Below are 24,662 nucleotides of genomic sequence, written 5' to 3' on the forward strand. Positions count from 1 at the left end.
CACAATGGAGAATATTTTAACATTCAAACCATCACTGAGTCATGCAGAGACACGCGTTTAAAAACAGCAATAATTACAGTGACAGAAGAGATGTTAGGAAGAGTAGCAGATGCACAACAGGAATATTAGGTGCGCAATAGCAGATATGTGGGAATTCAGAATTAGCTGAATCTTTAAATTCGATATACCTAGACGCTGTGGTGGTTCCATCGAGGACTGCATGTTGAAGACTGAGTTTGATAGATTTCTAGAAAACAAAAGGTTCAGGGGATAGTGCAGGATATTGGTGTAATTTACGTTTCAATAACAATGTGTTATTAACATTGTGTTAATAACAGTTTCTTCACCAACTTCCACACACAAGGAAGCACCCATTGCTGCAGTCAGTCACATAACCCTAGTCCCTAGAACCGGAATCAGACAAACTTCGTGGCGCAGCGGCGAATACCAAACCGGAAGTGAGAGTGGAAATGAGCATGTGAAGCTATTCTGTGGCACCAGTGACATGATTGGTAAAGGCGCCTTCATGGAGTCATAGAGTCATAGAGATATACAGTATGGAAGCAGACTATTTGGTCCATGCCGACCAGATATCCCAACCCAATCTAGTCCCACCTGTCACCCGGCCCATATCCCTTCAAACCCTTCCTATTCATATACCCATCCAAATGCCATTGAAATTTTGCAAATGTGCCAGCTTCCACCACTTCCTATGGCAGCTTATTCCATACATGCACCCCACCCTGTGTATGAAAAAGTTACCCCTGAGGTCTCTTTTATATCTTTTCCTTCTCAATCTAAGTCTATGCCCTCGCATTCTGGACTCGCGACCCCAGGGAAAAGACTTTGTCGACTTATCCAAGAGCGTGAAATGCTGAGGCTGGGAGTGCTTCTGGTCAATTGGCTCAGAGGATGCGTGCTGGAGCTTCAAGTGAGAGGTCGATGTGTTAAAAGCGTTCTAAGAGATTTTCCTTAACAAAGTAGTATTTTGTTACTTTGACAGTAAGAACTGCTTTTGCTCACATCGTCCCCACATCAGTCTCTTGCTCCAGTGAACACTCCAATCCAGCGTACATTGCTTCCATTCCACACAGAAACGCGTCCTATTCTCGCTCCATCTGGGATAATCTGAATTGACAATGTCATTCTTTGAATGGAGAAATGCAGCAGGGAGTTGTTAGTGCAGCGGCGATCTATTGGGCTAGTAATCTTTGGAGACTGGAACGTGGCTGCTGCTGTTCGTTAAATTCGATGAATAAAATCTGGAAAATAAACCCAATCTCAGGAACAGAGAAAACAACTTTATATTGCTAAAAACTTATTCATTCGTGTCCCTTCGAAAGGGAAATCTGCCGACTGTCAACAGTCCTGTCAACATGTGACTCCAGACCCACAACAATGTGGTTCAGCCATGAATGCCCTCTGACTCAGTTCGAGGTGAATTAGAATGAACAATAAATGCTCTTCAGACCAATGATAGCCACATTCCGTGGGAGATTAAGGAAGAATAAAAATGCATAGACAACAGGCGAAGGGGGAATCGTGTTTGTGTGGACTCGAATTCAACTGATTATCAAACTAAATAGACACAAGGATACCCACAGCGCCAAGAAATCAGGGCCATAGGGTGACGGCAGGAAGGGATTCAATTACGCGCTGAGGTGTAAACTCACTTACTCAGTCACAGTGCGCATAGGTCATTCACCACTCCCATATGTGAGAAGTGATCCCTCAGAAGACCAACTGGCAGAGTCACCAGCAAGTTTACAAATGACAGCAGAAGTTCGATTCTGCTGTTATTGCAGCCGTTAATCCCAACCAGCAATGAAACCTGTTCGCATGCATGTTTCCAGTGGAGTTCCACTGTTTTCTGATGTAGATCAGTGATTTAGACTTAATTGTAGGAGCCATGGTTTAGAACTTTGCTGATGATGCAATAATTGATTATGGTGAAGAATGCCAGGGACTGCAGGGATGAATCAATCAGGTAGAAAGGTAAAATACTGAATAGATTTGAATCCAGATCAATGAAAGTTAATGAATTTTGGGAGAAGAAACAATAACAGTGAGTATTCTGTGTGGTGTAGACGGAAAAAGAGATCATGGAGTGGGAATTCACGATCGCTAAAGTTCAATGGACAGGGGAATCATTGGGAAGGAAGTACGTTCTGCAGATTTTGGGAATCAGAATCAATATTAGAGTGATGCTGATGAAGCACAGCAGGTCAGGCAGCATCCGAGTTGCAGAAATAAATGACGTTTCGGTCAAAAGCCCTTCATCAGGAATAAAGCTGCGAGCCTCGAGGGTGCAGAGATAAACGGGAGGACTGGGTCTGGGAAGAATTTAGTTGAGAGTGCAATAGGTGGATAGAGATGGGGTTAAAGGTGATAGGTCGGAGGAGAGGGTGGAGCGGATAGGTGGGAAGTAAGATAGACAGATGGGACAGGTCAATAGGATGGTGCCAATCTAGAAGGTTGGAACTCGGATAAGGTGGGCGTGGAGAGATAAGGAAGCTGGTGAAGACCACATTGATGCCCTGGGATTGAACATCCCAAGGTGGAAGATGAGGCGTCAGGTGTTGACGGAATGGCGGTGGAGGAGGCGCAGGAACTGCATGTCCATGGGAGAGTGGAGGGGGGGGGGGAGGGAGGGAGTTGATGCGTTTGGTCATGGGGAGTTGAGGTTGAATGTTGCAGGTGTACTGGAAATGTTCGCTGAAGTGCTCTGCGTGAAGGTGTCTGTTGGCCCCAATGTAGAGGAGACCAACCGATGCAATAAATGACATGTGTAGCAGTGCAGATTCACATTTGATGGATGTGGAAGGATCTATTGGAGCCTTGGAAGGATGTGATGGGGAAGATGTGGGTGCAGGTTTTGCAATTCCTGTGGTGGCAAGGGAAGGTGCCGGGAGGGGAGGGTGGGTCATTGGAGGGCGTGGACTTGACTAGGTAGTCGTGCAGGAAACAGTCTTAGTGAAAAGTGGGTAGGGGTGGCGAGGGAAATATATCCCTCAAGTTCAGTGTTACTGACACTTTTTACAAACTCACTGACTCCCACAGCTGTCTGGATTATACCTCCTCCCACCCCGTCTCTTGCACAAATGTGATCCTATATTCCCAATTCTTCCACCTCCATCGCATCTGCTCCCAAAGGAGAAGCACAGCGTTTCAGGCAGCATCCGAGGAGCAGTAAAATCGACGTTTTGGGCTAAAGCCCTTCGTCAGGAATACAGTCAGAGAGCCTGAAGGCTGGAGAGATAAATGAGAGGAGGTTTGGGGTGGGGAGAAAATAGCATAGAGTACAATAGGTGAGTGGGAGAGGTGATGAAGGTGATGGGTCAGGGAGGAAGGTGGAGTGGATCGGTGGAAAGGAAGATAGGCAGGTAAGACAAGTCATGGGGACATTGCTGAGCTGGAAGTTTGGAGCTGGGGTGAGGTGGGGGAACGGTAAATGAGTAAACTGGTCAAGTCTACATTGATGCCCTGGGGTTGCAGTGTTCTGAGGCAGAAGATGAGGTGTTCTTCCTCCAGGCGTCGGTTGTGAGGGAGTGGTGGTGTAGGAAGCTGAGGAGCTCCATGCCCTCAGCTCAGTTAGAAGGTGAGTTGAACTGTTGGGCCACTGGGCAGTGTGGTTGCTTGGTGCGTGTGGCCCAGAGATGTTCCATAAAGCGCTCTGCTAGGAGGCGACCTGTCTCCCTAATGTAGAGTAGACCGCATCAGGAGCAACGGATACAATAAATTATATTGGTGGATGTGCAGGTAAAACTTTGATGCCAGTAGATGGCTCCTTTGGGGTCATGGATGGAGGCGAGGGAGAAGGTGTGGACGCAGATTTTGCAATTATTGCGGTGGCAGGGGAAGGTGCCAGGACGGGAGGATGGGTTGTTGGGGGGCGTGGACCTGACCATATAGTCACGGAGGGAACGGTCTTGTGGAAGGTGAAATGGGATAGGGAGGGAAATATATCCCTGGTGGTGGGGTCCGTTTGGAGGTGGTGGAAATGTCGGCGGATGATTTTGTTTCTGCGAAGGTTGGTAGGGTGGAAGGTGAGCACCATGGCGGTTCTGTCCTTGTTATTGTTGGAGGGGTTGGGTCTGAGGGCGGAGGTTCAGGATGTGGACAAGATGCATTGGAGGGCATCTTTAACCACATGCGAAGGGAAATTGCGGTCTCTAAAGAAGGAGACCATCTGGTGTGTTCTGTACTCTATGCTACTTTCTTTCCACCCCCACCCTACTCTCATTTATCTCTCCACCCTCCAGGTTCTCTGCCTGTATTCCTGATGAAGGGCGTTTGCCCGAAACTTCGATTTTTCTGCTCCTCGGATTCTGCTTGAACTGTTGTGCTTTTCCAGCACCGCTCTAATCTAAACTCTGCTTTCCAGCATCTGCAATCATTGTTTTTACCCTCTGCTCCCAAAGGACAAGTTCCACCACAGAACATACCAGATGGCCTCCTTCTTTAAAGACCGGAACTTCCCAATCTATGTGGTTGAAGATGCCCTCCAACGCACCTCATCCATGTTCCATACTCCACCCATGAACCCCAAACCTCCAACCACAACAAGACAGAACCCCCAGGTCCTCATCTTCTATCCCACCAACCTCTGCATAAATCACATCATCCGCTGACAGTTTCGCCAACTCAAAACGGATCCCATCACCAGGGATAAGTTCTCCTCCCCAGCCCTATCCACTTTCCACCAAGACCATTCGCTCTGTGACTACCTAGTCAAGTCCACGCCCTCCAATGTCCAACCCTTCCCTCCCAGCACCTTCCTCTGCCACCGCAGGAATTGCAAAACCTGCGCCCACATCTACCCTTTCATCTCTGTCCAAGGCTCCAATGGAGACTTACACATCCATCAAAGTTTCACCTGCACTTCCACACATGTCATTTCTTGTGTCTGTTGCTCCTGATGCGGTCTACTCTAAATTGGGGAGACCGGATGTCTTCTCATAGAGCACTTCAGAGAATATCGCCAGGACACCCACAAGAATCAATCCTAGTGCCCTCATGGCCAAACATTTCAACTCCCCCTCCCACTCTCCCGAGCACATGCAGATCTTGGGCCTCCTCCATTGGGCCTCCTCATCTTGCGCCTCGGGACCCTTCAAACCCAGGGCATCAATTGGGACTTCACCAGTTTCCTCATTTCCCCTCCCCCTACCTTACCCCAATTCCCAACCTCCAGCTCATCACCGTCCTCCTGACCTGTCACACCTGTGCATCTTCATTCCCACTTTTTCACTACACCTTCTTCCCTGAAATATCATGTTCACCCTCCACCTCTATCCACTTACTGCACTCGCAGCTACCTTCTCCCCAGCCCCGCCCCACTCCCATTTATCTCTCCAACCAATATGCTCCCAGTCCCATTCCTGATGAAGGGCTTTTGCCTGAAATGTTCATTATTCGTGCTCATCAGATGCTGCCGGACCTGCTGTGCTTCTCCAAAACCACTCTAATCTTGAGGGGAATCAGTTGATTGGGAGCGTTTTCGGATATTTTCTATTGTTGACCACTTTAGCAACTACCAGTTTAGGGAACAGCTAAAGGACTGAGCACAAGTCAAGTCACCACATAAACAAATTTTTTTTTAATTGTAAGATAAAACATGGAAGGCTGAAGTATGCAACTTTGCCCATCAATACTGTTTCACCAATGAGTTTATCACTGATTCCTTTCCAGATCAGAGTGCTATGGGCCTTGGAGGGGAACTTGCAAATGGTGGCTTTTCGTTGCATCATCCAACCTTGTCCTTATAGTCAGTACAGCTGTTGAGCTTTGAAGGTTCTGTCAAATATGCCCATATGACTTACCCCAGTGCATCCTGTAGTTGGTGCACTCTGTTGCAATTGTGCCTAAGCGGTGAAGAGAATGAATATTGCAGGTATTGACGAGGGTACAATCAAGTGACTGCATTGTCGTGGACCGTGTCCAGTTCCTTAAGTGTTACTGAAGTTACACCTATCGAGGCAAATGGAGAGAGTTATGTTCCACGTCTCATTTGTACCTTGCAAACGATTTAAGATTCACGGAGACACAAGCTGAGTTTATAATCAAAAAATGTCTACCAAAGGACATGTTTTTGTTGTACAATTGTTTATATAGCCAGTTTCTATCTGTTTATTTTCCTAAATACTAGCTCTGTGGACGATTACACTGGATAATTTGGTTACAGTAAAGCCATTGAATGTCAGTGGGATATAATTAGATCCTCATTTGTCAGAGTTATCATTATTCTATTTCGTCCTTGTGTGGACCAATCTGATTCCAGTCGCTGTCTGATTTCAAGTTTCAATTCCCGTCTGTGCTTGAAATTTCAATGGTTTCTTTGCATAAATGTCTCCACGTGCCGTAATAATATGTAAGGATTCTGCAGGGGACAGCAGAGATTAATGAACATGTTGTCAACAGAGGAGAAAATGGAGCTTCGTGGGATGATTGGTTAGGCTGGGATTATTCTCCTTGAAACAAAGGACGCTGAGTGCAGCTCTATAATCACGTAATAACATTTATACACGTTCAATATTCATGGGAACTTGACAGGGTAGTTACTGGCAGGTGGTTTACTCTGGTATGAGGGGAGCACCAGAGGACATAAACTCAGAATTAGGTATTGCTAATTTAATTCAGAAATGGGGAGTAATTTCTTTGCTCAGGGGCCAGTGAATCCGTGGAACTCCTTACCAAAACTGTTGTTGAGGCTGAGTTGCTGTGTATTTTCAAACTGTGCCAGTCAGATATTTAACGAGAAAGACGATGAAGCTTTGTCGAGGTAATGCAGGAGAATGGAGTTGAGGATATCAGATCAGCCATGAGTTCATTGAATGGTGGAGTTGACTCGATGGGCTGAATGGCCTACTTCCAATCTTACATCATGTGGTCCTACTCCTTACTTTATTGATAAATTTAGAATTCTAAGGGGATGGGATGAAGTGATAGAAAATGTTTCCAAACTGATCAGACAGATCAGGAACCAGGCTCATAAGCTCATGACCAAGAAATGTGCTGTGGCCTGAAAACAACAAATGGCACTGGGCACACCGCAGATGGGTATGTGCAGACGCTGTGATTGCTAAAGAAAATTGGTGGATCTTATATTGTTGCCAACTTGGCGTCATGCTGGATGATGGATCGCGGTATGATTCACACAGCAAAAGGTTGTGAAAGAATGAAAGTTTCGTTTCATTGGAAAAGTTTTCTGTGGTTCCAATTCCAATTGACTGTTTGAAATACTGATCAGAAAGTTGTGTGGAATGTTACATTAAAATTCACAATCCCACTGGATAAACTATTGCACCCAATCTCTCCTTATTTGTTTCACTTTCATTCGAAGTAAATTCATAGAAAGTCAAGATGGAATGAAAGGAGGAAAGAAACGTTTGCACTCCTTTTCATTATCCCAATTTAACTTACAACAGAATCAAATTGCTTTATTTCGACTTTGATGAGGTATCAATTTATCACAAATCTCTAATGCATTGAAGGACAAGAGCAAGATTCTCCATCCAGTGTATCCTAAAGATGCGAGGTACAAAGGGAAACCACAGCTGCGTTTGATAGAAGTAACAGCCAGAGTAGGATTCAAATCCACACATGCACAATGAAAGAGCAACCTGACGCGTTAAACTCTGGGCCACTTAAGTCCATGGAAAAGGGGCTCACATATAACCACATCAAGATTACATATGGTGCACCTCGGGGAGAAGAAGTTCCCTGAGCAGAATCGAATTCACACCATTATGTTTCGTCTTTCAGCGGAATAATAATATCAGCAAAATCCAAGGAATTGACCTCGTCCTTGGAAGGAATACCCTGTCCTTGATTTATTCCGAGTCGGTACTGTCTCAGGATGAACCAGCAAACATGTAATTCCCGTCACGTTCATACATTTAGTCTTGACGCATAATTTCTTCAGACAGTTTCTCTCTCACGTGAAGAAGTATATACGGAGAGAGAAGTGAAGGTGATGTTTTAGATCGATGGACTTTCTCAAATGGATGAACCTGAAGTGGATAAAATTCCCGGAAATGCGGTGTTGTTCGTTTCATTTTATTAATTTTGCTGCAACTTCACTTTGTTCATTGCAATGATCGGAAGTGAATTGCATTTACATGATTGAAATGTTTAATGTTGTATTGAATTTTGCTCCGAATTCATTCCAGCTTAAAGAAAATACTGATGAGAAAACAGAAGGTTAAATTACAAAACAAGATGCCAGTTTTGATGCTCAATTACGTTTGCAGATTTCAGTGGGTATCAAATGAACCCAACATCATGGCGATTGTCCTCCCACCTTTAAACCATGGGATTAAAGCACGAAATCGATCTCTAAGAGACGGGTCACTTCCTATTCATTATGGAATTTCTTTCCTTGACAATATACAAAATCTGCTCAGTTCCATTTGTAATGCTTCATGTGAAATATTAATAGAAATCTTTCAAAACTCTGAGGTTTTTTTTGCTGAATCTTACTCAGCTGCATATGTTTGCGATATTTCTTTATATCTGAAGTCGTCCAAATTAGACATTGTTTCCTCGCACCTTCCACCCCCACATCCCACTTTTACACTTTTACCCAGCCACAGGTTGTCGCTGTCCTGGAAAAACTCACTGCTTGTGTGTCTCTAAATGTGCCTTTCCAAATATTTTGGAAACGGATTCTCTGAGTGACAGAAATTCTGCTCCCATCATTTCTTTGTCCTACATCGATGGTTTTGAAAGCCTGACGTTCAGAAATATACGAACTTGAAATAGTGAATTTACCACCTATTTACTCTCTCCAAACCTCACATACCCTGGAAAACTTGCATTCGGTTTTCCTTGGTTCAGTTTCAAGTTTTCCAAAACACAAATAACTAAAATGCCATCCCCACTAAACGCCGTCAGCATCATCTCTAAAGCCTTAGCTCCCCATCCTCTCTGATAGAATCACAGATTCTCTGCAAGGCAGAAAGTACAATTCAGCCAATCGAGTCTGTAGGGACACTCTGAACAGCATCTCAACCAGACCTAGCTCCCCTCTCTATCACTGCAGGCCTCTGGCTTGTGATTTTAAATAAACCTGCTGCAATAAAACCTGGCATCGTGCGACTGCTGACCTTATCACTGCGTTACCCATGGCTAATTCACTTAACTTACTGAATTCACTCCCTGGACACATCAGCGCAATTCAGCATTGCCAATCCATCTAACCTATAGACCTAACAGCAGTGCGACCCCTGAGCAAATGTACCATCACATTGAACACTATCTGTATCATGTGTAATGGCTTTACACACTGGTAATTCCGCCTAGTGAAAGCAAGCTGCCCCGTCAACCCGAATTCAATGCATTCAAACGCGGTTCTACGCTGTACATCCTCATTAGTGCTGCCGGAAATGTTTCTGCACTCGGATCTGAGTGAGTTTACTCTTTTTTCTTACTCAGGTTCCTGCTTTAAGTAAACACATCAGTCAGGAACAAGTCTATATAATGATTTTCATTGCAACACAAACACAATGTGCAGTTTGCAGAATTACGTGCTTGCACCTTCACTGACGCTCTCTGCCCCAGGGGCTGCAGTCCTTCCCCAGCTGATTAAGACAGCACTGTCTTTCCCGTGACATATCCAATCGAGAATGGAAGGCCAGGCATTAATAACCTTCACTGGGGAACAGAGCTACAGGTTTAAAACTTTCACGATGCCCCCAGCGGAGAATTGAGCCCTGTGACAGGAGGGGACACTAACCACGATACTGTGGAGGACAAAAACATCGAAGGAAGCCCTTCAGCCTGTTGTGGCTGCACTTGTCCAACACAACGGCTTAACGACCTGAATCAAGTTTTTCATTGTTTATATGTTTTGGCATCACAAATTAACATCTCATTTTTTTTTTCAGGTTGGAAGGGTTTCCACCTCTCTGACCCTTTCCGCACATCTACTCAAAACTTTCTGCCTTTTCCCGAAATCTCTTGGCCCCAGTGTTCGATCCCCCATCAATAACAAACGTTTTTTTCAGTCTATCTTATCCATATCCCTCATTATTTTGTACATCTCAGTCATATCTTCTCCAATCTCCTCTGGTCAGCGACAAACAACCCCAGTCTGTCCAATCTCTCCTCATAACTGAAACTCTTCAGCCCAGACAATATCCCATTGAATCTCTCCTGCAACGTTCCCAGTGCGATCACACCATTGCTATACTGTGAATTGTAGAACTGCACACAGTAATCTAGCTAGAGCCGAATTAACTTTTTTTTTTCTATTCTGTTACAGTATGAGGGCAGCGCTGGCTCGGCAGTATTGATTGTGATCCCTAATTGCACAGTGGGCAGTTGACACTCAACCGTATTGCAGTGAGTCTGGAGTCACATTGAGCCCCGACCAGGTAAGAATGGCAGGTTCCTTCCTCAAAGGACGTCAGTGAACCCGATGGTTTTGTTTTTTCAACAATTGACCATGGATTTGTAGGTGTTATTAGATTCGTACTTCCAGATATTTATTGAATCTCAATTCTAACACCTGGCATGGTTGAAGTCAAACCCGGGTCCCTGGTTCGTTTGCTTATTGTCTGAATTAACAGTCCAGTGGTAATAGTGCTCAGCCATTGCAGAAATCCCGTGAAACTAATCTTTCTCAATGAAGTCGCTTTTCCTCGATATTGTCCTGTGTCATTTTCCTGAGCTTGACTCCCAATAATCGCAAGTCCATATCAGTAAAAGCTGCTACCTGAGGATTGGCCTCACAACAGCGGTAAGCAAATGAAGCAACTGGTCTGCAGGTCCCTATGGTGGGGTTGGGGCACGTTCACCCAGCAACAGTGACCGCAGCAGCACAGAGTGAAGAGTATCAATGTGAGAGTCTGTGTAAGATTCTGCAGTGCCTTAATGAAATAGCAAATGACTCCACAACTACACGATGAAAGAGCAGCGCTCCCAAAACTAGTGCCCAGTTAAACCTGTTAGACTCTAACCTGGTGTTGTGTGATTTTTAACTTTGTACACCATAGTCGAACACCGGCATCTCTAAATTAATGAAATGGGGGTGTGGGACGGAAAGTTCGGTTAGTGATCGAAGGAGGGAGAGAAATCTCTGAGAACGGGTGGATTTGAATTCGGACATATGAAACACAGAGATGTGAGCGAGAAGAATTTGAAGGGAAAAGATAATCACCTTTGGAGAAAATTACCATGTTGAAGCAACTGATTCCTTCGTGTTTCACAAAAACTGGGGCAGTTAGAGCAATTAGTACCAGGACTCGCATTCGAACCGAGGTTGCTGCGACCACAACGCAGAGTACTAACCACTATACGATCACGGTGTCCCACAGACGCGCACTCTGACAGTGGGCAATAAGTACTGTATCATAGGAAATGTTAGGCAGCGCAACAAATGAACAATATCAGTGATGAGCGAACAGTGGCAGATACGTGGGAACTCAGAATGGGCTGACCGTTTAATATCGGTTCCCCCAGTGGCTGTGGTGATTCCATTATTTATATGCTGTAGGCTGAGGTAAATAGATTTCTCGAAAACATCAAAAACTCCGGGGACAGCGCGGTGTTGTTGAAATGTATGCTTCAATAGTAATGCAGTTTAACATCGGCTACTTTACCAGGTTCCCCCACCCCCACAAGGCAGTAACCACTGCTGCCACATAGTCCCAATTCCCAGCCCCAGAATCAGAGGAATTGAGTGGCGCAGTCGCGAAGATCCAACTGGAAGTCGGGATGGGAATGAGGTCGCAGAGATACTCGAAAACTCCAGTGACACAACCGGTGAATGCAGGGTATTTCTATGACGGTTTCGAGGGGCAAGTAATTCCGAGGTTGGGAGTGCTCCTGGTCAAAGGCGGGGCAGAAGGGTAATTTTTTTCCCGTTTATAGCAATCTACAGTGCAGCTTGCTGAGACAGCTGAGTGCCACAACTGGAGCGTGGGCGGCTGGTTTGAAGTTTGAACTTGCTTCACTGTCACCAACTTGCCTGGAATGAATTGCTTTCACTATTTTTCTTTCCAATTGTTTAATATCTCCCTGCAGTCTGCTGCTTTCTTCCTCATGGGTAATTACATGACTAACTGTTGTATGATCTGCACACTGCTAACTCACGGCCACTACAAGTAAATATGAATCATTGATCTATATGAGAAAACAGTGGAACTAACTGCAGGCATGCTTTGTCGGTTTGCAGGCGACGCCAGAATTGTAGACAGTGAGGAAGATTATCTAAATTTCAAAAGGATCTTAATCCAATGAGTCGTTGGACTGAAATATGTAACATGGAGTTCAATCTGGATAAATGGAAGGTATTGCATTTTGGTATAACAACAAGAGTAGGGCTTTGCGTAGTGTTGGAGAACACAGAAGCTAGGGGTGCAGGTGCATAATTCCTTGTAGTTTGCATCACCTACAGACAAGATGGTTCAAAGGCATTTAACATACTTCCATACTTAACATACTTAACATACAAGGCAGTGTTGTGTGATTTTTAACTTTGTACACCATAGTCCAACACTAGCATCGCTAAATTAATGAAATGGGGGTGTGGGACGGAACGTTCAGTTAGTGATCGAAGGAGGGAGAGAAATCTCTGAGAACGGGTGGATTTGAATTCTGACATATGAAACACAGAGATGTGAGCGAGCGGAATTTGAAGGGAAAAGATAATCACCTTGGAGAAAATTACCACGTTAAAGCAACTGATTTCTTTGTGTTTCACAAAAACTGGGACAGTTAGAGCGATTACTGCCGTGACTCGGATTCGAACCGAGGTTGCTGCGGCCACAACGCAGAGCACTAACCACTATACGATCACGGCGTCCCACAGACACACACGCGCGCAGCGTGCAATAAGTACTGTATCATAGGAAATGTTAGGCAGCGCACCAAATGCACAATATCAGTGATGAGCGAACAGTGGCAGAAATGTGAGAACTCAGAATGGGCTGACCGTTTAATATCGGTTCCCCCAGTGGCTGTGGTGATTCCATTATTTATATGCTGAAGGCTGAGATAAATAGATTTCTCGAAAACATCAAAACCTCCGGGGACAGTGCAGGTGTTGTTGAAATGTATAATTCAATAGTAATGCAGTTTAACATCGGCTAATTTACCAGGTTCCCCCCGACACACACACACAAGGCAGTAACCACTGCTGCCACATAGTCCCAATTCCTAGCCCCAGAACCTGAGGAATTGAGTGGCGCAGTCGCGAAGATCCAACTGGAAGTCGGGATGGGAATGAGGTCGCAGAGATACTCGAAAACGCCAGTGACACAACCGGTGAATGCAGGGCATTTCTATGACGGTTTCGAGGCGCAAGTAATTCCGAGGTTGGGAGTGCTCCTGGTCAAAGGCGGGGCAGAAGGGAATTTTTTTCCCGTTTATAGCAATCTACAGTGCAGCTTGCTGAGACAGCTGAGTGCCACAACTGGAACGTGGGCGGCTGGTTTGAAGTTTGAACTTGCTTCACTGTCACCAACTTGCCTGGAATGAATTGCTTTCACCATTTTTATTTCCAATTGTTTAATATCTCCCTGCAGTCTGCGGCTTTCTTCCTCATGGGTAATTACATGACTAACTGTTGTATGATCTGCACACTGCTAACTCACGGCCACTACAAGTAAATATGAATCATTGATCTATATGAGAAAACAGTGGAACTCACTGGAGGCATGCTTTGTCGGTTTGCAGGCGACGCCAGAATTGTAGACAGTGAGGAAGATTATCTAAATTTCAAAAGGATCTTAATCCAATGAGTCGTTGGACTGAAAAATGTAACATGGAGTTCAATCTGGATAAATGGAAGGTATTGCATTTTGGTATAACAACAAGTTGCGTAGTGTTGGAGAACATGGAAGCTCGGGGTGAAGGTGCATAATTCCTTGTAATTTGCATCACCTACAGATAAGGTGGTTGAAAGGCATTTAACATACTTCCCTTCATTGTTCAGTCCTTCGTGTATTGGAGTCGGGACGTTATGTTGAAGCTTTGCAGGACATTGATGAGGCCTCTTCTGGAATATTATGTCCAGTTCCGGTCGCCCAGTTGTAGGAATGATATTATTCAGCTGGAGCAGGTTCAAAAAAGTATGCACGCATGTTGCTGTGTGTGGAAGGTTTGAGTTATAATGAGAGGCTGGATAGGCTGAGACTATTTTCAGCTTCGAGATCGGGGTGCTGGAAAACCACAACAGGTAAGGCAACATCCCAGGAGCAGGAGAATAATTTTTTTGCGCAAGTGTTCTTCATCAGGCTCTTCCCCGAAATGTCGATTCTCCCGCTCCTCAAATGCTGCATGACCTGTTGTGCATCCCAGCAGAACACTCTGGATTCTGATCTCTCATCTGCAGTTCTCACTGTCCCGAAGTTGAGACTGTTTTCACTCTAGGTTAGGGGTTTGAACGGCGACCTGACAGAATTTGGGAGAAGATTTGTAGCTCGGGTGCTCGTTGTTGTGGTTCTGTTCGCCGAGCTGGAAATTTTTGTTGCAAATGTTTCGTCCCCTGTCTAGGTGACATCCTCATTGCTTGGGAGCCCCCTGTGAAGCGCTTCTGTGGTGTTTCCTCCGGCATTTATAGTGGCCTGTCCCTGCCGCTTCCGGTTGTCAGTCCGGCACAATGCAGCACACAGAACTGCGAAAAGAGGAAGAGGAACACATGTACAAGGTATTCGCCAAAAACGGATAACCGCGCAATTTCATCAACAGATGCCTAAGAGAAAGACAACGGAACGAGGACATGCCGCAACCCAAAGGACTAGCCACACTGCCATACATCAGGAGCATTTCAGAACTGACAGCCAGACTACTGCGACCCCTAGGACTTATAACAGCACACAAACCAACAGCCATTCTCAGACAACAACTCACCAGAACGAAGGACCCGATACCCAGCATGAGCAAAACTAATGTAGTGTACAAAGTCCCATGCAAGGACTGCACAAAACACTATATAGGACAAACAGGAAGACAGCTAACGATCCGCATCCATGAAAATCAACTAGCCACGAAACGACATGACCAGCTATCCTTAGTAGCCACACACGCAGACGACTAGCAACATGAATTCGACTGGGACAACACTACCATTATAGGGCAAGCCAAACAAAGAACAGCCAGGGAATTCCTAGAAGCATGGCACTCATCCACAAACTCCATCAACAAACACATCGACCTGGACCCAATATACCGGCCACTACAGCGGACAGCTGAAACTGACAACCGGAAGTGGCAGGGACAGCCACTATAAATGCCGGAGGAAACACCACAGAAGCGCTTCACAGGAGGCTCTCAAGCACTGAGGATGTCACCTAGACAGGGGACGAAACGTTTGCAACAAAAATTTCCAGCTCGGCGAACAGCCACAACAACCTGACAGAAGTTTATGAATTATTGAGAGACAAGTTAGAGTTAACGATAGCTGCCTTTTCTCAGGATGGGGATTTCAAGGTGAGAGGGAATATGTTTAAGATGAAAAGACAGAGTTTTTTTTTTAAAAAGTCATGTGAGGCTTTTTTTAAGGAAGGTGTTTTACGTGTGCAATTAACTTGCTGAGGAAGTGATGGATGAGGGTGTGTTTGCAACATTTAATGGACAATTGATTCCAAATATGAATGGGAAAGTGGGATTTTTAAAATAAATTTATTCATGCCTAGTAGATCAGTTATTTCCCAGAGGACATTTAAGAGTCAACCGCGGTATTATACATCTGGAGTCTCCTGTGGGAAAGAGCAGCTGAATATGACAATTTGCTTCCCGAACTGGCATGAGTGAATCAGATGGGATTTTCCATATAACTGATTTAGGTCATCACGAGATTCTTCAATTCCAGGTGCTTATTGAATTCAAACTCCACCATCTGTCATGCCAGGATCTTAAATCTTTGTCCTCAAAATATTACCTGGTTTTTTGGATTAACAACACAGTAATAAAACTACAAGGGCATTATAACCACCCAACGGGTACAGGAGGAGGCAGATGGGAGTAGATTAGTTTGGCAGTATGTTCAGCATGGATTGGTTGCACTGACGGGCTTGTATGTCTTCATGCTGTATGACTATGATTGACGCTATGGAGCAAATATCTGGTTGGGATTAACAACAGCACTGACAGCATAATCGAACACCTGATGAGATATGTAATCCTGCTGGAGTCTCGGAGGTTGTTTTGCTCAGTCATCCCTTCCCACACACGGGACTGGTGAACGGCCTCTCCCCAGTGTTACTGATTAAATGAGTTTCCATTTCTGTGGTTAATTGAATCCCTTCCAGCAGTTCCCACATTGCCCTGCTTTCTCTGCGGTATCAGTGGCCATTTTTCTACACAGGGTGAACGATCCTTTCACATTGTGTCCACACAGGTTCAAATCCCGTTTTCCATGTTGTTAATGTGTTTTCATTCTTCCTTATTCACCCACAGGGTGTGAGTATCACTGGTCAGAACAACATTTATTTTTCGCCCCTCGTTCGTTGCTTTCTGGCTACACCACAGACCTGGGTGCGATCCCAGCCTCGGGTGTCTGTCTGTGGGCAGTCTGCACATTCTCTGTGTGTTTGCATTTTTATTTCTCCCTCTGACCAAAGGTGTGCCTGTTACAGGGATCAACAATGGGAAATGCAGGCTTATGGGGCAGGGAATACCCTGGGGTCTGGTGGGATGCGCTTCCGATGTACCTTGTGAACTGGAAGGGCCGACAAGCCTGCTTCCCCACATGATGGGGATTCCTGAATTAAGGGTCAGCTCATTTTTTTTTCTGGTCCTGGAGTCTCTCGTAGGCCGGACTGGGTGAAGATGGTTGAATCCCCTGCATAAGGGACATGAATGAATGAGATTGCAGGAAATTAAAATCATGATCTCTGTTCCTGAGGTCAGGCTTGCATTTCAGGTTTTATTCGTCGAACGTAAACATCACCTTTTCCGTGTTCCAGTCGCTAAGGATGACTAGTTTAAAATATCACCCCAACACCACCTTCTCCAGGTTGAAGCCTTGACTGTGTGGAAGAAACTGATACTGAGCAGATGCGAGCAAATGCAGCTGCCACCGCCAGTATCGGAAACACAGATCCAAATAGAAAAATCATCTTTTAAACCCACCACTGCAAAGTTAAGGGCTCATCACGCTCCACTTGTGCCACTCAGCTGTCTTAGAAAGATGCACCGGAAATCGCTATGGTAGTATAAACGGGGACAACCATTCCCTTGAGCAGGAGCACACTCAACCGAGGAATTTCTTGCGTCTCTGTACCATCACAGAAGGACAAGGCGCTCACCTATTGCATCACTGGAGCCAGAGAGTAACTCTGCGTACTCATTCCCATGAGATGGAAATGTGTTGCTGGAAAAGCGCAACAGGTCAGGCAGCATCTGGGGAACAGGAGAATCGACGTTTCGGGCATTAGCCCTTCTTCAGGAATTCCATTTCTGATCTCCAGCATCTGCAGACCTCACTTTCTACTCATTCCCATCCCCATTTCCAGTTGGATCTGGGCGGCTGTGCCGATGTTAAGCTAAAATGCTATTGAAGCAAACATTTAAACAATATCCTGTACTGTCTCCCGAGTCTTTGATGTTTTGTCGAAATCGGTCAATCTCAGTTTTCAACTTTCTCATTCAAGGGATCTCCACAGCCTCTGAGGACATCGAACTGAAAGATTCAGCTCATTCTCAGTTCCCACATGTCTGTCACTGTTCGCTGAGTACTGATACTGTACATTTGCTGTTTTTCCGAACATTTCCTCTGCTAGTATACTTATTGCTGCTTGCAAGCATCCTGTTCTGTGGTAACTGTGATCGTGGTTGTCGGTATTTTGTATTGTGACCACAGCAACCTCGATTTGAAACCAAGTCACGGCACTAAGTGTTCTCTCCGTTGTCCTTTTTGTGACACATGCTAAGATATTAATTGTTTTACCTTCAAATTCCGCTCTCTTACATCTCTGCGTTTCATATATCAGGATTCAAACATACCCGTTGTCGGAGATTTCTCTCCTTCCCACGATCATTAAACCTCCTTTCCGTCCCTCCTCCCATTTCTCTGGGGCAATGCTCAATCTATCACTTTGTTTCACAATCATACTGTTCTGTCTGTGCTGCTGCTGTGGTGACTGTTGTTGGGTGAACGTGCCCCAATACCACCATCGGGACCTTCAAACAAATCGATCCATTTGAATACCGCGGTTGTGAAATCAATCCCCATGTAGCAGCTTTTACTGACCAGAGACAATTGTAGCGTCAGGCTCATGGAAAATACCAGGGCAGTTTTGGTGAAAAGACATTTTATTGTTAAAGATCAGCTTTTATGGCTTTCTACGTTGGTCTTGTGATAATTTCATAGGACTGATAATCCAGAGACCGAGGTAATAGTCTGGGTACTCGGGCTTGAATCCCATCATGCCATAATTGTCAAATTTGGATTAAAAAATTATCTGCAAGGAAGAATCTAATGACTACTATAGATCCATTGACAATTGTTGAAAAAAAAATCTGTTTCACTGATGTAATTGCGGGATGGAATTTGCTATCCTTACATGGCCGGGGCTGCATGTAACTTCAGACCCACAGCAATATAGTTAGGTCTCAACTGCCCTCTGGGCAATTAGGAATGGGTAATAAATGCTGCTTAGCTAGAATCGCCCTCATACTAATCCAGAAATTTTAAAACAAATGCTCATTAGGCTCAAGCAAGAGTGTTGTGTGCAGTTTTGCAAGTCATATTATAGCAGGGATGTGATCACACTGAGAAAATTGCAGGAGATATTTACCGGGATACTGTTTGGGTTGAAGAGTTTCAGTTGTGAAGAAAGACAGGACAGAGTGGAGTGTTTGTTGCAGTGCAAAGGAGATGTGTACACGACATGATTGAGTTAGAGCACGGACAGGGTTGAATAAACGAGTTTCCCATTGATGGAGGGATCGATCAGCAGGGGCCAGAGACTTAAGGAGAAAGACAGAAACGTTTGAGAAGATGTGCGAAAAAGCTTTATCAGCTAGTGGGTGGTTGGAATTTGGAATACACTGTCTGCATTTTTCAGAGCGGCAGAAAGCTTCATAACCTGAATAAATATTCAGATGTGAACTTTTGATGCCAAGACATATAAGGCTGTGGGGTAAGTATTCTGAAATGGGATTCAGTTCATTAGGCAGTTGTTTTTGACAAGTGTGGCCACATTTAGTTGATGGGCCTCCTTTGACACTCTTGCCCTCGGTTGTATAATGGTTAGTGTCCCCGCCTTTCACAGGGCTCAATTCTCCGCTGGGGACAATGTAAACGTTTTAAAACTGTCGCTCCATTCCCAAGTGCGGGTATTGATACCTGTCCTTCCATTCTCGATGGGGCATATCACACGAAGGACAGTGCTGCCTGAATAAAGGTGGGGAAGGACTGCAGCTCTCAGGGAGGCAGAGTGTCAGTGAACGGGCAAACACGTGACTTCTGCAAACATCACCTTGTGACTGTTTTGGAATGAAAAGCATTTGACAGACTTGTTCCGGATTGAAGTGTTTACAAGAAGCAGGAAGCTAAGGAAGAAACAACATAAACGCATTCAAGTATGAGTGCAGAAACATTTCCCGCATCACGAATTAAATTGTAAAGGATAGAGTGGCGTTTCGATACAGTGAATTTGGGTTCATTTATTTTGATGAGTCTATTACCAGGGTATAAAACCATTAAAAAATGATCCAGCATTTGCTCAGTATGATGGAACATTGTCTCAGTAATTCGCACTGCTGTTCAGAGGGAGGGTTAGGTTGATTGGCAAAGTTAAATTGCCCTCTCGTGTCCAGGGAGTGAATTAAGTAAGTTAGGTGAATTAGCCATGGGTAACGCGGGGATAAGGTCAGCAGTCACAGGACGTCAGGTTATACTCCAACAGGTTTATTTGAAATCATAAGGGGGAGGGATTCCCCTTCTTCAGGTGAAATATAAGGAAATAGGGAGGGGAGCTAGGTTTGGTTGAGATGCTCTTCAGAGAGTCAACACCGGCTAAATTGACTAAAATGCTCTTTCTGCACTGTAGAATTTTGTGATTCTATGAATTGTTAATGACGGTGTTTACTGAGGTGTAAAGCCATTAGATAAGATGCTGATGGGGGTGTACTGAGGATGAGATTTTATTCACTTGTCTTCTTTGAAAATTGAGAACAATTATCCCTGAACCAAGGAAGACTTAATGGGGGTTTTCAGGTTATGAAATGTTTGGACAGAGTAAATAGGTGGAAAATTCCCTCTTTCAAGTAAGTAAACATCTAGATGTCAGGCATTCAATACCTTTGATAAACCCTTTGAAGGACAAAGCAATGATGAGAACAGAATCGCTGTCACTCCGAGAATCTGTTTTTTCAAAATATTTGGACATTTGGTGACATACAAGGAATAAATTTCACAAGGAGAGAGACAGCGTGTGGCTAGGTAAAGGTGTAGGGCTGGCGTGTAGTCGGTCGGAAGTTGCGGGGAAACAATGTCTAAGTTGGTTGACTTTAAATGTAAAGACATTGCTTTAATATGTGCAGCTGAATAAGATTCGGGTCCAAAACTCTGCATTTTGAAAGATTTGGCATAATATTTCACCTAAAGCATTGTAAATGGAACTGAGTGGATTTTTATTTATTGTGAAGAAGAATATATTACACAATGAATGGGAAGTTACCAATTGCTTGGAGATCGACTTCCTGCTTTCATCACATGCGTTAAAGATGTGAGAACAAACACCATGATGTTTGGTCCATTTAATACTCAGTGAAATCTGCCAAAACAACGAGCAACGAAACTGGTGGGTTTTATTTTGCACTTTAACCCTCTGTTTTTCTAAGCAGTATTTTCCTTAAGCTGAAATAAAGTCAGAGCAAATTTGAATACAACATTAATCGTTCAAATGAGATATATCTAATTCACTTCTGATTATTACAATGAACATTGTGAGGTTTCAACAAAATTAAAATGAAACGAACAAATCAGCATTTCTTGCGATTTAATCCAATTCAGGTTTAGCCATATGAGAAATGACATAGAGCGACAACATCGCCTTTATTTCCCTCACCATGGCTTCTTCACGTGAGAGAGAAAGTGACTGAAGAAATTATGTGTCAAATGTAGGTGTAAATATGACGGTAAATGTTGTCCTTTTTCATTCTGACTCAGTTATGACTCAGAATGAATCACTGACAGCTATTCATTCTGACCGGCATGGCTATTTATTGGAATTTCCTCTAATTATAATTCAAGTGAAAGCAGAAACACAATGGTGTGGATTCGATTCCGCTCTGGAACTTTCTCATCCATGACGTTCACCACATGTAACCTGATGAGGTCACATGTCATCCCTCTACAAAATGTGCTGAGGAGACCGAGAAATGATGGTGGTGAGTTATTATATCGCTGTGCTCCACATTCACTGGTTCGAGTCACACTCTGGTTGTTAATTTTACACACCGCTCTGGCAGTTTTTCTTTGCACCTCACACTCTGGTATACACTGGATAGAGAATCTTGTTCTTGCCCTTCACTGCACGGGAGACTCACAAATAATCGACACCACATTAAAGTCGAAATGAAGAGTGAGAGCAGTCATTCTATTCAATTGTAGATGAAATTGGTGGAATGAGAAGGAACGCATTTTTCTTTCCGCCCTACATTCCATCTTGTCTTTCTATGAATTTACATCGAAAGAAAGCGAAAAAAATAACAAGAGATTGGGAGCACAAGTTTATCCATTGGGGTTGTTCATGAGTATTTTAACCTAACACTTCTCACAAATATCTATCATTATTTCAAACAGTCACTCGGAATTGGAACCGCAGAAAATTTCTCTAATGGAAAAAAATTCTTCCTTTCACAAATTTCTGCTGTGTGTGAATCATACAACAATCCATCATCCAGCGTGATCACTGACTTTCCAACTGTATAAGATCTAGCAACTTCCTTCAGCAATCGCAGCTTCTGTACACAGCCACCAGTGCTGTGCCCAGTGTCAGTTGTTGCCCCCAGGTCACAGCATATTTCTTCTTCCTGAGTTTATGAGCCTTGTTCCTGATCTGTCTGATCTGTTTAATAAACCTTTTCTGTCACTTCATCACATCCCCTCATAATTCTGAACTCATGAATAAAATAAGGCGTTAGACGAAATGTTAAACCAAATGGAAGTATGCTATTCAGCCCAAGGAGTCTGCTCAACCATTCAACAAACTCATGGTTGATCTGTTTTGGAGATGCCGGTGTTGGACTGGGGTGTTCAAAGTTAAAAATTACACAACACCTGATAGTCACCTGACTATTACCTGATGAAGGAGTGATGCTCCGAAAGCTAGTGTGCTTCCAATTAAACCTGTTGGGCGATAACCTGGTGTTGTGTGATTTTTAACATAGTCAATCTGATAATCTTGAATTCCTTTCAGCTCACTTAGATCGACAAAGTTTCATCATCTTTCTGATTAACTATCTGGCATAGTTTGAAAATACCCAACCACACAGTCTCAACAGCAGGTACTGGAAAATGCCACAGATTGTTTGGCCCCTGAGCAAAGAAATTACTCCTCATTTCTGAATTAAATGGGCAATATCGAATTCTGAGATTATGTCCTCTGGTGCTCTCCTCAGAGCATAGGGCAAGCCACCTGCCCGTATCTACCCTGTCAAGATCCCACGAATATTGAACGTTTATAAATGTTATTATGTGATTATAAAGTTCCCCTCCTCCTCCTTTGTTTCAAGGAGAATAATCCCAGCCTAACCAATCATTCCACGAAGTTCTACTGTATACAGAGTTAGCAACATGTTAGTAAGTCTGCGCTTCCCTTACAGCGTCCTTATATATTATTAAGACAGGTGGAGAAATTTCGGTGAGGAAACGGGTTGAAATTTCAGGCGCAGACGGGAATTGGAACTTGAAATCAGAAAGCGATTAGAATCGGATTGACCCACAGAAGGACCAAATACAGCAATGATAACTCTGACAAATGAGAATCTAATCATATTCGATTGACATTCAATGGCTTCAATGTAACTGAATTCCTCCGTGTAATCGTCCTGGGAGCTAGCATTTAGGAAAAATGGAACCTGACCGCCCATATAAAGAAGTTGACGACAAAAACCTGTCCGCGGGTCGACTTTGTTTGATTATTAACTCAACTCTTGTCTCCGTGAAGCCTACATCGTCCGCAACGCACAAATTAGATGTTTAACAGAACTCTCTCCATTTGCCGCGGTGCGTGCAGCTTCAATGCCACTGAAGGAACTGGGCATCCTCCACCACAATGCAGTCACTTAACTGTGTATTGTTCAACACCTGAACTTTTATTCCCTTAACTGCTAAGGCACAATTGCAGCAGATTGCACCACATAGAAAATTCACTGGAGTAAGTCATCCAGGCTTTGTTGACAGAACCTTCACAGCTCAAAAACTGTACTGACTATAAGGACAAGGTTAAAGATGCACTGAACCTCCACTATTTGCAAATTACCCTCTGAGACACATACCAGCATTACTTGGGGAGGAATCAGTGGTAAATTCATTGAGTGGTGAAGTCGTTTGATGGGCAAAGATTTATACTTCAGCCCTCTATCTTTCAACTTTCAATTTTTTAAAATGTAGATTATTGCATGGACCAGACTTGTGCTCATTCCTTTAGTTGTTTCCTAAACTGGCGGTTACTAAAGATCGAATATCATCCACAGTCTGTGGTCAACAATAGAAAATATCCAAAAACTTCTCGAACAACTGATCTACCTGTCCAACAATCTTCAGGGATCTGTGAATGTCCACTCCAAGATCTCTTTGTTCATGTACACCACTCAGAATCCTCATTGTTATTGTTACAACTCCCCAAATTCACTACCATTCATTAGTCTGGATTCAATTCCATTCGCCATTTTTCCTTTCCACCTGATGGATACATCCCTGCGGTCCCTGACATTATTCATCATAGTCAACTACACGACTATGTATCGTCAGTAAACTTCTAAATCATGACTCCTAATAAAAAAGTTTGAATTATTGATCTACATCAGGAAACAGTGGTACTTCACTGGGAAAAAGCATCCAAACATGGTTCCTTGCTGCATGGGATGAACAACTGCCACGTTCCAATCTCCAAGGGTTGCTAGCCCAGTATCTCGCCACTACATTTGCAGATGACACAAAGATTGGTGGAGTAGCCAGAAAACATAGGGGACTGTCAAAGAATGAAGTGGAATATAGGTAGACAGAAGAGTTGAGCGGAGAAGTGGCAAATGGTGTTCCATTCAAGCAAATGTGTGGTGATGATTTGGGGAAGTCTAATTCCAGAGCCAAGTATACAGTAAACGGAACAGCCTTGGGTAAACTTTATGAGAAGAGAGATCTGGGAGTTCAGGTCCTTTGTACCCTGCAGTTGACTGCACAGGTGGATAGAGTGGTCAAGAAGGCATATGGCATGCTTGCCTTCACCGGATAGGGCATTGAGTATAAGAGCAGGCAAGCCCTGCTAAAATTGTACAAGAGTTTGTTTCGGCTGCGTTTAGAATACTCTGTACAGTTCTGGTCGCCAAATTATCAAAACTATGTGGATGTTTAGGAGAGAATGCGGAGAAGGTTTACGCAGATGCTGCCTGGTATGGAAGATGCAAGCTCTGAAGAGAGGTTGAGTAGGTTACTTCTGCTTTCATTAGAAAAAACGAGATTGAGGGGACCTGATTGAGGTCTA

At 44.0% G+C, this 24,662-nt stretch overlaps 1 long non-coding RNA gene and 1 other non-coding gene across 2 annotated transcripts in view; both read right to left on the reverse strand.

The window, feature by feature from the left end:
• LOC148139494 (uncharacterized) overlaps positions 1 to 24,662 on the reverse strand; it is a 1,679,690-nt gene that overhangs the window by 412,990 nt on the left and 1,242,038 nt on the right. The window lies entirely within an intron of this gene.
• On the reverse strand, positions 12,734 to 12,805 carry trnah-gug (transfer RNA histidin (anticodon GUG)). The gene has a single exon. It is a non-coding gene; the product is annotated as a tRNA-His (tRNA).

The sequence above is a fragment of the Chiloscyllium plagiosum genome, unplaced genomic scaffold (genome assembly GCF_037043375.1).
Source record: "Chiloscyllium plagiosum isolate Xiang-an unplaced genomic scaffold, Cpla_swu_hap1 HiC_scaffold_38, whole genome shotgun sequence".
NCBI classification, from domain to species: Eukaryota; Metazoa; Chordata; class Chondrichthyes; order Orectolobiformes; family Hemiscylliidae; genus Chiloscyllium; species Chiloscyllium plagiosum.